This window comes from Zingiber officinale, chromosome 9A (assembly GCF_018446385.1).
Source record: "Zingiber officinale cultivar Zhangliang chromosome 9A, Zo_v1.1, whole genome shotgun sequence".
In the NCBI taxonomy this organism is placed as follows: Eukaryota; Viridiplantae; Streptophyta; class Magnoliopsida; order Zingiberales; family Zingiberaceae; genus Zingiber; species Zingiber officinale.
Window position 1 is genome coordinate 29545392 of NC_056002.1, and position 11603 is coordinate 29556994.

Sequence of the window (11603 nt, forward strand, 5' to 3'; positions counted from 1 at the left end):
TGACTTTTTCGTCCGGGACTTCTTCTCTGGTTCAGTCCCGCCTCGGTCCGGTTCTTCTCCTCCGGATCCGCTCGCTTGGGTGATCTCTGCCATCCGGAAAAGGGCTCAGCCGAACCCAACTTCCGGTCTTCTTGAGCAGCCTTCCGCTCCGGCTTCTCGTCCCTCGGAATCGCTGTGTGTTTCCTTCTCGTCCACCAGCGTACTCATCCGCAGTCTTCGTCCCTCGGTCGCACCGCGTGCCGGCCTTCTCGCTAGCTGCGTCTCTTGCTCCCCGAGCAATCTTCCGCTCCGGCTTTCGACCCTCGGAACTACCGCATGCTTCTTTCTCTTCCGCCGGGGTACTCTTCCACAACACCTCATCCCTCGGGCAACCGTCCTTCTCGCTAGTTGCGTCTTCCGCTCGACTACCTGTGTTCCTAAGCTCCTGCACACTTAGACACAAGGTTAGAAACAAACAGGACCTAACTTAACTTGTTGATCACTCCAAAACAACCTTGGGGTTCCAACAATCTTCCTCTTTTTGGTATGATCAACCCAAATTAAGCAAGGGTTAAAATAGACATTAAATAACATTAAGTAAATTAACTTAATTTTCAATTTAAGTGCAAAAAGATAGAAAAGATAAAATCAAATTAAATCTATCTACCTCCCCCTAGACTTATACTTTCCCTTCTCCCCCTTTGATCACAAAAAAATGGGGTTAAAAAAAAAACAAATCTAAGGGTTAAAGATTTAGTAAATTTGAAAAAATATTTAAAAGAAATTCATAAAAACAATTTTAAGTTTTTGCAAGAGTTATTTTGAGAAATATTTCTAAAAAAATTTCTAAGTAAAGTTTTTTAAAAAATCTGACTTAGGAAAAAAAAATTCAAAGTAATTTGAGCATAAATTTCTAATTTCAGAAAATCTTTTAACTTAAGAAAGATTGATTTTTGAGAATTTTTTAAGCACATTTTTAAAACAAATGACTTAGTCAATTAAAAATTTCTAAGTAAGTAGATTTCTAAATTGAAATAAAATGTTTTGAATAACCCTTTTTAAAACACTAATTAATTCTTGTATTAATGCTTCATTAGTAAGTTAATTAAACATTTATTTCAATTATTTTGGCTTTCAGGTCGTGGCGAGGCACTAGGCCTTCTTGGTTATTGGAGCAACAACCACTTCCTTAGACAAAGTCTCATAAAGAAATTCTTTATTTAATTTTCTCACTTAAAGCGCTAATTTTAATTGTAAAATTAATTTAAGCATGACTTCGGAACCCAATATAGGTTCCAGCCTACTGGATTAACCAAAAAATTTTTAGGGACATATTTTCTTGAAATGTTCTTAATTTGTCTCGAGTGATATTTAAAGTACCAATTTAAATTATTAAATTTTCTAAAATTGGTTTTAGATGAACATGCATAGTTTTTCAAGTTATCTATTTGAATTTTCAAATCATCATTTTCAAGTTTCAATTTTTCATTTGCTAGTTTTAATTTATCTAATTCTTCTAAGGGACAAGACTTAGCTAGAATTACTTTAAAATTTTTATTTTCACTTTCTAATTTGCAGCAATCTTTTGTTAAAAGTTTAACGAATTTAAATATTTTATCGGGAGGAAGAGATCGTACCTGACTTACCTTGTCGATCTCGTTGTCCGTTTCTCCCCCTGAGCTGCTGTTTTCTTCTGACGTGTCTCCCCCTTCATCGATGCTCTCGATGCTCATTTCGGAAGAGCTTAAATCGTCGTCGTCTTGATGACTCGCCATTAGTGCGAGTCTGGAGAATGCTTCGACTTCCGATTCGGACGACGTATCGTCCCACGTCGCCTTCAGGGCCTTTCATTTCTGGATAGGCTTCTTACCCTTATCCTTGTCTTTGTTCTTCATCTTGGGGTAGTTGTCCTTAACATGCCCTTCTTCGTCGCAGTGGTAGCAGCGGATTGTCCTTTTCTTTTTCCCCTGCAGATGGTTAGTAGATCTAGATTTACAAAGTTTCTTGAATCTTCTTACCATCATTACCATTTCCTCGTCATCGAGAGAGGATTCCGATTCTGGTTCATCTCTCGAGGCTTTGAGGGCGATGTTGTTTTTAGGCTCCTTCATTCCTGCACATCTTGACTCATGCACTTCAAATGTTGAAAAGAATTCTTCTAATGAAATCTTTTCTAAATCTTTAGAAATGTAAAATGCATCTACTAATGATGCCCATTTAGTATTTCTAGGAAAGGAATTTAAAGCGTACCTGAGCGAATCTCGGTTACTTACCTTTTCTTCGAGATTCGAAAGTCCGATGATGATTTCTTTTATTCTCGAGTGCAGATGCGCGACTGACTCGTCTTCCCCAAATCGCAGGCTGGTGAGCTGATTGCGAAGCAGATCTCTTCTGGCGAGCTTGGCTTCGGACGTTCCTTCGTGCAGCTCGAGGAACTTCTCCCAAAGTTCCTTTGCAGAGTTGTATTTACCGATCCTGTTGACTTCTTGAGGTGGAAGAACGCTTAGCAGATGGTACTCTGCTTTGTCGTTCGCCACGAAGTCGGCCTGCTCCTTTTTTGTCCATTTATCTATTTCCTTGTCCTCTGGAGCTTGAAAGCCAAGTTTCATTGTTAAAAATAATTCAATATCTGTTGTAAGAAATACCTGCATATGTTTTTTCCAAGTGGCAAAATCCCCTTCGAATTTCGGCGGGTGAATGCTTGGTCCGACCATCTCGTTGCTTCGTTTGGCGGTTAGTCCTCCTGAAGCACCTTGGCTCTGATACCACTTGTAGGACCGTTGGGCCGGCTAGAAGGGGGGTTGAATAGCCCTGTAAAAAAAAACAAAAGCAACCCTTCTCAAACTCTTAAACTAACACTTGTATAAAATTAGCTAAGCAGAAATACAAGAAAGAGACGAGGCACCGTGTTTGACTTGGTTACAACCGGGGAGGTTGTTAATCCAAGGAAAGTGATCGCACTAAAAACTCCTTTGGGCGGAGAAGCCTCTTACATCGGTGAAAGCACAAAAACAGAAGCTAAACTAGAACAGTGATCACACAAGTGTTTGGAATGCTAATTACTGAGTTGATTTTTAAGCTTATGGACCAAGGCTATATTTATAGCCTTGGTCTGGACGCCTGGAAGGGTTCCGGGCGCCTTGGGGGGGATAAAACTTATCCCCCAATGTTCAGATCGAGTCAAAACTCGATCTGGTCAATTTTACTACTCAGGGCGCCCCGGAGGGTTCCCCGGGCGCCCCGGAGCCCAAAGTCAACAGTTGTTGACTTTTTCGTCCGAGACTTCTTCTCTGCTTCAATCCCGCCTCGGTCCGGTTCTTCTCCTCCGGATCCGCTCGCTTGGGTGATCTCTGCCATCCGGAAAAGGGCTCACCCGAACCCAACTTCCGGACTTCTCTAGCAGCCTTCCGCTCCGGCTTCTCGTCCCTCGGAATCGCTGCGTGTTTCCTTCTCGTCCACCAGTGTACTCATCCGCAGTCTTCGTCCCTCGGTCGCACCGCGTGCCGACCTTCTCGCTAGCTGCGTCTCTTGCTCCCCGAGCAATCTTCCGCTCCGGCTTTCGACCCTCGGAACCACCGCACGCTTTCTTCTCGTCCGCCGGGGTATTCTTCCGCAGCACCTCATCCCTCGGACTGCGGTCCTTCTCGCTAGCTGCGTCTTCCGCTCGACTACCTGTGTTCCTAAGCTCCTGCACACTTAGACACAAGGTTAGAAACAAATAGGACCTAACTTAACTTGTTGATCACACCAAAACAACCTTGGGGTTCCAACAGTAAGTAGAGCTAATAGTTAAGTAACGGTCACCTTAGAGAGTAGTAGAGTTGTAAGAAGGGTGGTCGTTACAGTTGGTATCAAAGCAGTTCCCATTCTTCAGCATCACACACACATCAGCATCAACCTTGCCGTCTTCAAGTAAGAAAGTATTTAAGTTCTTTCTTTTATTGCTTTCCTTATTATTAATTGTAGTACAGAGTAATTGCTTATGAGTACTTAAGTAAGATGGAAGTTATTGTTTCTCCTTTCTTGATCCATATATATGTATGTTAGAAGGGTTAGAGAAGATATCAAGCCTTTTTCTTTGCATAATTAGATGGCAAGAAGAGGACATCCCCGTATCGTTCGTACTGAGAACAAAGATCAGGAGAACGAAGAGCTTAGATCAACTGAGCCTAATATCTCTGAAGTGTTGCCCAACTCCAGAGACAAGTAGTGGAGCAGTAACAAGTGATTGCCAACTTGATGGTCAATCAGAAGCCAGCTCCTCCCACTCCCCCAACCATTACTGTGGAGACCCCAGTGGTGACTGAAGTCCCATCAGTTTCCCTGGAAGTCGCCACAACACCTAGAAGACAAGAAGCATACCTCATCCAGTGGCTGAAGCTAAAACCAGAACGCTTCTCAAGCACGACTGAGCCCTGGGATGCACAAGCTTGGTAAAAGACATTTGAGAGCACAATGGAGCTTCTTGACTGACCAGAAGTCGAGAAGATTGATACCATTAAGTGTGTCTCTTTCTGCCAATCTGGAGGTGCTTATATGTGGTGGGAGCGAGTGGAGAGTAAGAGAGCAGTCAACCAGATGAGATGGGTTGACTTCGAGATAGAGTTTTACGAAAAAGTCTTCGGTCAACGGATCACCAATAAACAGTATGAGGAGTTTATGGAATTCAGACAAGGTGACCTACCAGTAGAAGAAGCGGTCAAAAGATTTAACAGGCTAGCTCACCTTTGCCTAGAGTTAGTAAGTACAGTGAAAGAACGAGTCAGACTGACGCTCCGAATGCTGAAACCAGAAATAGCACCTAAAGTGAGTAATGAAACTCACCGACCATAGATTGGTGAAGAGCTGGTCAGCAGGGCATTAGTGAGCACTATTTGAACAGCAACAAGGCACAACAAACGCAACACAAGCCAGTCAAGATAGAAGACAAGACAGTGGGGAAACAGAGACCCCAGTCGAGTAATCAGAATTGGAAAGACAAAGATAACAAGAATGACCCAAGCAGAAAGACGTTCGGGTAGTCTGTGAATATCCTGAGGTATTTCCAGAAGGGCTACCTGGACTACCTCCCAACAGAGAAGCGGAGTTTGAGATTGAATTGGTTCCTGGTACCGGTCCAATTTCAAAAGCTCCGTATCGCATGTCTCTAGCAGAGCTGAAAGAGTTACAAGAGCAACTTCAGGAGCTGCTTGACAAAGGCTTCATCCGCCCTAGTCACTCACCTTGGGGGAGCTCCTGTGTTGTTTGTCAAGAAGAAGGACGGATCTATGCGAATGTGTATAGATTACAGAGCTCTGAATCAAGTGACGATCAAGAACAAGTATCCCCTTCCCAGGATCGATGACTTATTTGATCAGTTAAGAGGGGCAACAGTATTCTTGAAGATAGACCTGCGCTCTGGGTACCATCAGCTGAAGGTGAAAGAAAGAGACATACCCAGAACAGCTTTCAGAACTAGATACGGACATTACGAGTTTGTAGTCATGCCTTTTGGTGTGACTAATGCACCAGCGGTCTTCATGGACTTCATGAACAGAGTGTTCAGAGAATACCTTGACAAATTTATCATCGTATTCATCGACGACATTCTAGTCTATTCAAGGACCCAGAGGAGCATGACACACACTTGAGAATAGTATTGCAGACCCTTCAGTAAAAGCAGCTGTATGCTAAATTCTCAAAGTGTGAGTTCTGGTTAGAGCAGGTGGCGTTTCTAGGTCACATAATTTCTAAAGAAAGTATTCAAGTAGATCCAGCCAAGATAGAAGCGGTCAACGACTGGAGTAGACCCAAGAACGCCAGGGAGATCAGAAGCTTCCTTGGTTTAGCTGGGTACTACAGGAAATTCGTGGAGGACTTTACCAGGATAGCTTCTCCACTAACGGCCTTAACTAGGAAGAATAAGAAGTTTGAATGGTCAGACAAATGTGAGCAAAGTTTCCAAGCATTGAAGAAGAGATTGACCAGTACTCCTATTCTGATTGTTCCAGAGAGTGACAAGAGTTTTGACATCTAGAGTGATGCCTCCAAGATGGGTCTAGAAGATGTTCTCATGCAAGAAGGAAAAGTGATAGCTTATGCTTCCAGACAACTCAAAGATTATGAGAAGAATTAACCCACTCATGATCTTGAGCTGGCAGCTGTGGTCTTTGCACTGAAACTCTGGCGACATCATTTGTATGGCGTTCAGTGCAGAATTTTCATAGATCATCAGAGTCTTAAGTACTTCTTCACTCTGAAGGACATAAACATGAGACAGCGTAGGTGGCTGGAGTTAGTCAAAGACTATGACTGTGAAATCCTCTACCACCCAGGGAAAGCTAACAAAGTGGCAGATGCACTATGCAGAAAATCCAGTGCATCCCTGATGTCTCTGTCATCATTAGCCCTACCACTATAAAAGGAGTTGTCAGACTTTGGAATGGAAATTATTTATGAGCAACTCTTTGCGTTAACTTTAGAGTCTACCTTGATTGAGGATATACAGAGAAAGCAAAGTGAAGATCCAGATATCCAGAAGATCAAGCAAGAGATACAGAAAGAAGAAAATTCAGAGTTTCGAGTATCAGACAGTGGAATTCTTTATCAGGGGAGCCGTCTTTGTGTTCCTAATGATGAAGAGCTGAGAAAATAAAATTTTAGAGGAAGCTCATAGTACACCTTACTCCATGCATCCTGGTTCTACCAAGATGTACCAAGACGTGAAACAGAGATTCTGGTGGTCTGGACTCAAAAGAGATGTAGCTAAATATGTCAGTACCTGCCTGACATGTCAGAGGGTCAAAGCAGAACACCAGAGACCAGGAGGAGTTCTACAGCCTCTTCCTATACCAGAGTGGAAGTGGAAAGACATATCCATGGACTTCATAACAGGTCTTCCAAGAACTACGAATGAATATGATGCGATATGGGTGATAGTGGACAGATTGACCAAGTCTGCTCATTTTCTAGCTATCAAGGTGTCTCACTCTATAGAGCAGTTGGCACAATTATATGTTAAGGAGGTGATCAGACTTCATGGACTTCCTAAATCTATTGTTTCTGATAGAGATGGACGCTTCACCTCACACTTTTGGGAGTGCGTTCAGAATGCACTAGGCACCAAACTCAAGTTCAGTACAACTTTCCATCCTCAGACTGATGGACAGATAGAGCGAGTAAATCAAATTTTAGAAGATATGCTCAGAGCTTGTGCGCTAGATTTCAAGGGAAGTTGGTGCAAGTATCTATGCTTAGCTGAGTTTGCCTACAACAATAGCTATCAGGCCACCATCAAGATGACACCTTATGAGGCGTTGTATGGTAGGAAGTGCAGATCACCCATTTGCTGGCAAGAAGCAGGTGAAAGAAGAGAAATGGAAGTAGAGCTGGGCATTCAGAAAGAGCTGATAGATGAGACTACTCAGGCTATTCAGAAGATCAGACAGAGAATTTAGACTGCCCAGAGTAGACAGAAGAGTTATGCTGACACACGCCGTAGGCCACTTGAATTCCAAGTAGGAGATTCAGTCTTTCTCAAGGTTGCTCCTATGAAGGGAGTGATGAGATTTGGCAAGAAAGGCAAATTAAGTCCTCGCTATGTAGGACCTTACCTGATCACAGAAAGGATTGGGAAAGTAGCTTACAAGCTAGACTTACCACAAGACATGTCAGCGATACAAAATGTATTTCATGTCTCCATGTTAAAGAAGTGTCTCCATGACCCTAGCCAAGTGATTGAGCCTCAGTCAGTGCAGATCCAAGAGGATCTTAGCTACAAGAGCAGATCTACACAAATAGTGAACAGAGAAGTTAAGAGACTAAGAAATAAAGAGGTACCACTAGTGAAGGTCATCTGGCAGAGCTAGAAGCATGAGGAAATCACTTAGGAGCGGGAGGATAGTATGAGACAGAAATATCCAGAGTATTCTAAGTTCGAGGATGAACTTTTTTATAAGGTATGGGGGATTGTAATGACCCAATTTTCCCTATTTTAAGTTCTAAAAGTCCATAAAAATATTTGGAAATACTTTTAAAATATTCTAGAGATTTTTAGGAATTTTTAGAGTATTTTTACGTAATTTTTAGAGGTCGTTTAGTATGTTACAAAAAGAAAGAAGTTTTGACCAAAAATGTTAAAGGTGAGATTCGAACCCACGACCTCGACCCGAGCCGAACCTCAGCCGAACCCAGCCAACCAACTGGTCTGCGATTGATTTGTGATTAAGAAGGGGAGCGAATTTAATTAAGTTGTAGTTGGAGCAGAATTTAAACCTAGTTATAAGTTTTCCCTTTCTCGCCGAAAACCCTATCTGCCCTTCTCCCCGATCCCGACTGAGTGCGGCGGTCCTGCTCGGGTGACAGCGAAGAAGAAGCTAGGTTTTGGTCTCCGGTGGCTGGCGAAGGCCTTCTTCCGGCGAAACTTGCGGATCCGAGCTCCTCTCGCCTAATCGAACGTGTGAGCACGAAAGGGAAGCCGAAGTCTTCATCTCCCCGGAAGCCCTAGCAGCCCTACCGCCGGTTGTAAGTCCAAGAACAGTATGTAAGTACTACTCACCTGTGGTAGGAGTTGCTCCGAATTCGTTTGGATTTTTCCTAGCATCTCTGGAATTTGAAGCATGCCGTACGATTTTTCTACATGTGCTTACTGCCGTGAGTTGAGGATTTGGATTCGGATTTCTGATTTTTTTTTCTTGGATAAGTGTAGATATTATTTATACTATCTTGGTTTAGATGATTCCATCCGAATCTGCCACTTTGAACCTTGGTTTAGATTTCTACAGAATTGGGATTTAAGCTGTAAGATTTGTTCTTGAAGCTTGCTGCCGTGAGGTTATTCTGTTAGTTAGATTTCTACAGAATTGCCATGCAGTGCTATTTAGATAGATTCTTCCTTGCTGAAACGAATAAAAACAACCTTTGAGGTTTGCTATGTATTAGAATTGGTACAACTCCTGTTCACTCCTTTAGATAGGCAGTTTTAAATCCTTTGTGGCCGAGTAAACAGAAATGAACAGCTAGGAGTGTTTGTTGGATAAGTATAATTGCTTGGTTTCAGTTTGGTTTAAATCATGCTAAAAGGTTTCCTTTACTCTATAATAACTTAAGTTGTGAATAAGTTTGTATAGGCCTTTTTGGCGCTTTGCATTGGGCAAGAACAACCCTATAATCAGCATTCCTGTTAGACCCTTCTTTTGTGCTAAGTAGTGGGCACGAACAGCCTTAGATCCAGGAACATGGTGTTAGCTTTCTTGCTATTTAATAAACATGATCAGTCTTGTTTAGTAGCATTGGAAATTTAGTTTTCTTGCTATTAGAATATCATGTGCAGAATTTTAGTGTAGTTGGATCTCTTTGTATGCAAAATTTTTCATTGTAGCATAGTTCATCTTTGCTAATTCCATGCACATGATTAGTTTTAAGTTTAGTATCTTAGCCTTGGATTTCCATGTTTCTGAACATGAATAACCTTTGTTATTTAAGCATGCAGTTAGCATTTTCCTTGCTACTCAAAAAAGGCAAGAATAACCTTTATTTAAGTATGGAGTGTTAGCTTCTTGGTTTTCTTGATCATGAGATTTTAAGTGTTGAACCATGTTATTTTTAGGCACTTAAGTTTAGTATGGCATGCAGATTTCTTATAGCTTAAATGCAGATTTTTATTAGTTATGTGTGCAGATTTTTATTAGTCATATGTGCAGATTTTTATTAGTCATATATGCAGATTTTCTAGTGTGCATTTGCTATTTTAACAAGCATGAGCAGCCATGTATTTTAGTGGTATGATTATGTGCCCTATTAAACCTTTTGAGGATTATGGGTAACTACAAGTAAGAAAAAGACCAAGGTCTAGTTAGAAAAGATAACAAGTAAATTAAAGTAAGAGGCTAGTACCCGACTTCCGAGGTTGTCGTTAAACAAATCCAGGTGACCAATTCCGAGGTCTTGGCCCTGGTAAGACCGAGGTTTTTATCCTCATAGGGCTGGAGGCTCGCTACCCCAGTCACTATTAGAGAGCGCGCATAAGATGGTACTAAGCCTGGGCCCAAAGAAAAAGAAGAAGAAAGAAAAGTAAAAGTAAAAGAAATTAAAAGATTAATTTCAAGTATGAAGCTATAAAAATGAAACAAGTACCACCTATGTTTGGAATCAACAGAAGTTTAGTTTCTTAAATTCTAAGCTTACAGCATTAGTTTCATTACTTTTCTTATCAGTTTAGTGAGCATGTTTAGTATTATTTCCAGTGTTCAGTTTTATTTCTGTACACCATGAGTACTTTGCTATTAGATGAGTACATGCAACTTTTCTTTTAGCATTTCAGTTTTAGTATTGTTGCATTATTTCTATACACTTCGAGTTTTTGTGAGATAGATTAGTACTTACTAAGCGTTTCGCTTATAGATTTATTTTTCCTCCTACTGCAGATAAAGGAAAAGCTAAAGTATGAAAGGAAGGCGACAAGGTGGAGGTGATGAAGGTGTGTGATGACTGGACTATGGAGAGATCCAGAGTTTGCTAGCAGAATTTTAGGACCTACCTGTTTGGAGTTTCAGTTTATGTTTTTAGTTTTCTTTTAATGTTATTATGAGTTGAGGTTGTAATTAAGTTTATTCCGCACTTGTAATTAGTTTTCTTTTATTATGAGTTGGAGTGATATAGTTGTTTGCTATTGCTAGAGTAGTTTCCCTCTTCTTATTGTGTTATTATACTGCGTGGTTGTGAAAAAGTATGTTCCAGCCGCCTGTGGCTATGTATATAGTGTCTGTATGGTTGATTTGGTCACCGGTACAGGGGAGACTCTGCCGAAATTTTTCGGTAGGGCTTCCTCTGGGGCCGTGATAAATCTAAGTGTTGCTAATATTAGCATAAGTGACACTAGTAAGTAGAGTTAATAGTTAAGTAACGGTCACCTTAGAGAGTAGTAGAGTTGTAAGAAGGGTGGTCGTTACAGTTGGTATCAGAGCAGTTCCCATTCTTCAGCATCACACACACATCAGCATCAGCCTTGCCGTCTTCAAGTAAGAAAGTATTTAAGTTCTTTCTTTTATTGCTTTCCTTATTATTAACTATAGTACAGAGTAATTGCTTATGAGTACTTAAGTAAGATGGAAGTTATTGTTTCTCCTTTCTTGATCCATATATATGTATGTTAGAAGGGTTAGAGAAGATATCAAGCCTTTTTCTTTTCATAATTAGATGGCAAGAAGAGGGCATCCCCGTATCGTTCGTACTGTAAACGAGGCTTCTCCGCCTGAAGGAGTTCTTAGTGCGACCATCTTCCTTGGATTAACAACCTCCCCGGTTGTAACCAAGTCAAATCTGGTGCCTCGTCTTTATGCTTTATTTTATACTTAATCTATTTTTCAAGTGTTAGCTTAATCGTTCGAGAAAGGGTTGTGTTTTATTCAGGGCTATTCAACCCCCCTTCTAGCCGGCCTAACGGTCCTACAGTTTTTCTGTTTGTAGAGAATTGATGTGCCATTTAGTTCTTGTTCTGTTCTCTTGATCAATCATTAGTTGCAGTAGATGTTATCTAGTGGGTCCTATGTATTGCTTGATCTAGATCAATGATGGAATCAACAAGAGTTGGTCTGTTTAGTTGTTGGAGGTTTTGAGTGTACTGTTTTGCTAGAAATTCTGTGGTT